Source organism: Chionomys nivalis, chromosome 17 (assembly GCF_950005125.1).
Source record: "Chionomys nivalis chromosome 17, mChiNiv1.1, whole genome shotgun sequence".
Lineage (NCBI taxonomy): Eukaryota > Metazoa > Chordata > Mammalia > Rodentia > Cricetidae > Chionomys > Chionomys nivalis.
This window is the reverse complement of record NC_080102.1, coordinates 20,400,577-20,405,540: the sequence shown is the minus strand read 5'-3', so window position 1 is coordinate 20,405,540 and position 4,964 is coordinate 20,400,577. Positions and strand designations below refer to the sequence as shown.

The following is a 4,964-nucleotide window of genomic DNA, read 5'->3' as shown; positions in this document are numbered from 1 at the left end:
CTCAGATAAAAAATTTTCGTAGATGCTTTGCAATGCATTGAGATCCTCCTTTTTTCTAGTTTTTTCAGGTTGTTTTTTTTTTTAATTAGTGGATGTGTTTTCCTTACCTCTGCATTTTTCTCACATGTATGCACTGAGCTGAACTTAGCCCAAGGCTAGAGATGATATCCTCGGCAGTTCTGAGGGCACTGCTCTCTCTGATCCAGGACTTAACTCCTACAAACACTCACTGCTTTGGTCTGCTTAGATTCTCAAGGCCATTTCCCCAATGTAAGGAGAACACCGAGCTCAACATACGAGTGGTAGCCAAGAACACAATCTACACACCATGCTGGTTCAACTGCAGGGTTCATCTCATTTGCTTCTTATCTCTCAGGAACTACTGTCTTTTATTACCCAGTGTCCAATGTTTTCCAATTCATTGCATTACATGTTTTGTCTAGTTTTTGGTAGTTTCTGTGGGGGGTACTTAATACAACTTTGGTTTTTCCCTACTGGTTGGAAACATCAGTCTGTCCTTCCTAATTTTGTTTGTGTTTGGATTTTCACTTTTGGGGTGTGTGTGTGTATGTGTATGTGTGTGTGTGTATTATACATGAGTGTGTGTCTAACACATGAATATGTGGCTGTGTGCTCAGGATAACAGCGATCTTCCTCAATGGTTCTCTGCCTTTTGCCTTGAAACAAAGACTCACTAAACCAGAAATTCTACATCCCATCCATGCTAGCTGGTCAACAAGCTCTCTGATCCTCCTGTCTCTGCCTCTAAATGCTGTTGTTATAGGCATAAACAACTTTTTATGTAGGTTCCTGGGATTCGAACTAAAGTCCCCATGCTTGCAAAGCAAGCCACGTTATTGAGCCATCTCCACAGCTCTTCTCTACAGCTTTTCTCCACAGCTCTTCTCCTACACAATTCTTATGCAGCCATAGACCTAGACCTTACTGTATATATAAATTATGGTCTAGTCTGAAGACCACATACTTTCAAAACTCTCCACTACAGTCATCAATAAACCTGATTTTTGAAATATGTGTTTACCCTTATTTTATATCTAATGAAACCTGAAATCTATGGAACATTTCAGTGCACAACAAGTGCCCAGGTTCCATAATGTTCTTACTATCTTTAACTTCCTCCATCTTATCTTCCACTTGAATAACAGTGCCAGTATCTGCTATAGTTCAATTTCATATACAGTTTAATGATGCTTCATTATCTAAATGTTAGAAACATGAAGTTTAAAAGAAATAGGAGTGCTCAATAGGAACTGGATGCTTCTTGCCCCATTGTAATATTACATGCTTTTTTAGATAAATGTCAGGTATGAGCATCTTCTCAAAAGGGATGATGCCCATGTTCTGATGTTGTTTGTCCTTTGAGTGCTACTGGGTACCTTCGCATCTCCCCATCTCAGGAAATGTGTCTCAATTTGCCACACATCTCCTTCACAATGTCACCATGTAAACCCCGTCCCAAGTTTAAGTGCTCCCACTCCCTAATGCCTAGTGTGCAGGCCACACAGCACTGTTTCAGCTTTCTTGGGGTACTGAAAATTTGTATGTTTAACAACAGCACCAGGACCTTTTCATGCGGATATTCTCAGGCAGCTTACTTTATAGAGATTAGAGACTTGGTGTACCCATTCATCTTCTTCAGTTACTCAAAAAATACCCATCAGTCTAGAATACATAATAACATATTCTAACATGTGAATATGTAATTATGAATAAATTTATGATTATACAACTTATATATGATATGATCACAGATTTTTTTATTCTCTGGTATCCTGCCTGGGAATAGCTGAGAAACAGATACTGAGTTATATTAGGTTTAATTAATATTAAACAGCATTGGGTTGGCAAGTCCTTGTCTTCACTGCTGCCAAATCTCTGATCTCATAAAAATCTAAATTGGCTCTCGATGGGTGACTTTGGGGGAGCTGTTTTCCATGCCGTGACACTGCAGTTAATTCCTTGGGATTGTCCATCTACCCTTTAACAGCACCAATTTTTAGAAATTCAGGGCAAACAACCCTTGACAGGAACTAATCCCTCCACACAAATATTCATTTGTAATGAAACTGACTTTTGGTCCTTCAACTCATCCTCTAAATAATCCATGCACTCTCAAACTTAATGCCCAAAAAATTGATAGAACTTTGGTAATTTAATGTTAAACTCCATGTCTTGTTTCCATCTGAGGACTGAAAAAGATAGGAGAGCAATGATTACCATAGGTGGCCAAAGTTAAGAATGTGTCGCCAGGCTAAAAAGGGACTCTGATCACATGCATTCGGCAGATGATGACTGTAACTTTCTAAAACTGAGAGACATGCGTGTTTGATCTGAAAAGCATTAAGAATCATGAATGCTATCATTTTCAAATTAGTAAGAGGAAGGGAGATAGCAGTAATCAGACTTATCCAGGGAATTGAGAGGAAAACGCAAAAGCTTCCCGAGTGTATAGAGTTTGACAGGATGCTCAAAGACACTTTTAGAATTTCCCACAAGTTGCAAACCACTGATCCAGTAATGTCTGACATACATGACTGCCATCTGAGGAGCTTTCAGAAATCCTTACTCATAGGTCACATCCCAGACAAGATCTGTGCCTCAAATTGGACTCATCACCAAAACTTTATAAAAGTACTTGGGCGGGGGAGGGGGCTGGATGACTCAGTGATTAAGAGTGCTTGGTGGTCCTTCAGAAGAGCAGAATTCAGTTCCTAGTACTCACATCAGGTGGCTCACAGCCATTTGTAATGGCAGCTTCATGGAATCTGAGACCTCTTCTGGCTCCCCCAGGTACACACACACACACACACACCACGTAATTTTTAAGATGTGAATAACAGTCCAATGTATGTATAGGACATTTCTTTATTTATCCATCCATCCATCCATCAACGGACATTTGCTACTTCCACCTTCCAGCTACTGTGAATAATGGTACAGTAAACATGGGGAGACATATGCCCTTTCAGAATACTGATCTGAATTTATTATGCATACCCAAGGTGTGATTGCCAGATAATTCGGTGATTCTTGTTGATTTTCTGAGGAACCTTCATACCATTGTCCATAGTATTACATCATGTTACATTTCAACTAATGGCGTAAAAGAGTTCTAAAGCTGTGGGTTGCTTGCAGTATTTCCACGTCATCATTGTGCAGGGGCTATGCTAATCTTCTCTGTGTATTTCCAATTTTAGTAAAAGTGCTGCCAAAACAAGTACTAACTAAATAAATGGTGATGCAATTTTCAGAAATTCTTACTAACAAATCCCATGAGGGTGGCAGACAGAGGCTCCCAGATCTTTGAATATATGCATGTTTGAATAATTCACTTCATTTAAAAGGGAGTCAGAGTGATGGTCAAGGAAAAGTTAATAACAGGCTCTTCAACATATCAGCATCCATCCATCCATGAACATGAAGAGTCTCAGCTTCTATCCCAGACCCACTGTTTTCTTAGTCTGTGGGTGGGGGTCAGGAACTGTTTGGAAACCTTCTGCAGTTACTGATACATCTGAGTTTGAAACCCTTTCTGTGATATAAATTGATGAGTTCTAAGAATTTTCTAACACTCATACTTCTGTGCTACAGCTTCATCAGACCCAGATACCAACAAATATATTCCTTCTTGTTTTTCTTTCTTTTTAAAAAAAAAACTATTGTTGGTTGGTTGGTTGGTTGGTTGGTTGGTTGGTTGGTGCCTTCCATTGTGAAAGTTTCCTAAAAGCAAGTTTCGGGGATGGTTGACCCCAGAAATTAAAACTCTTAATATTGGTTTTCTATAAAATGAGAAGGTATAGAAGGATCAAGATAGCAAACAGCTGCCTTAGTGGTCACCATCACTTCTCCAGAGCCCAGCATTGATGTTCAGTACCAAGACATGTTGAGCAGTCTGCTCTGGATGGCTCCTAAATCCTCCTGTGCAAAGTCCTACCAGAAACTTTAAATTCAATCATTATTCTAAACCCATTTTCCATGGCTCTCCAGACAGTTCATTCATTATCTTCTATCTCTATCCTTCTCAAACGTTGAATTATAAACACTAACACTACCAATCTATAGGATTCTTTAGTTCTACTTAGTAGTCTATGAGATTAGTTTTCTCATCCACAAAATGTTACTGATGTTGCCTCCTTCATGAAGAGCTTGTGACACTTAAATTAACATAGTTTATCAACTAGATCAATGTTAAGTCACTGTGTTTTTTTTAAATGTCAGTAAGTCTTGGTTTTTGCGTTCTTTTCACTTCTGTATATCTGTTATTCTTATCACTCATCTTAGCCTTGGTCAGAAAATATAGCTGGTCCTGCTCAGTGATGCGCTGAGATGTGCCAGTGCCCTTAATGTTAGCTGGGAAATCTCATTTCTTAGCCTAGGCCTCTGTTGTGTTTCTCACCAGGCTGCACATTTGTAAGCAGTATCTGTTGTAGGAACATGATGGTTATTTTCTCACGTTGCTTAATTTATTCTCACAGCAACAACACCCAAATAACCACCTTTCCCAGCCTAAAACCAAACTCTGTGTACATATGTTCCACATCTCAATGCTGACCTAAGATGCTAATGAAGAGGTTCATCTCTTGTTGTAGATGCAAGGTAGTTAAGATGTATTAAGGACTATGTTTGTACAAAAGCTCCCTGGAGATTTTGTCACTATTACCTTGTTTATTCTACACCAGATCACACTGAGTATATACAACTTTATTGTTACTGATTTCCAGATGAGAAAAGTGCTATTCAAAGCACGAAAGTAACCAAAATCATAAGTTTACAAGCATGGTTTCTTGTTCCATACATTGTAAGGAACTCTCCACCAGGTCTGGAGGCTCCCATTTATTCAAGAGACTGAGAAGTAAGATTGCAAGTTCAGGGCCTGACTAGGCTACAAATGAAGTTCAGTTAAGCATGCACAATATACTGAGACCAAATAGCAGAAAGAAATA

At 39.0% G+C, this 4,964-nt stretch overlaps 1 non-coding gene across 1 annotated transcript; it reads right to left on the bottom strand.

The window, feature by feature from the left end:
* Window positions 1-3,135: 3,135 nt before the first annotated feature.
* Window positions 3,136-3,242, bottom strand: LOC130889248 (U6 spliceosomal RNA). Its single transcript, XR_009058520.1, has one exon. It is a non-coding gene; the product is annotated as a U6 spliceosomal RNA (small nuclear RNA).
* Between the last annotated feature and the right edge of the window lie 1,722 nt (window positions 3,243-4,964).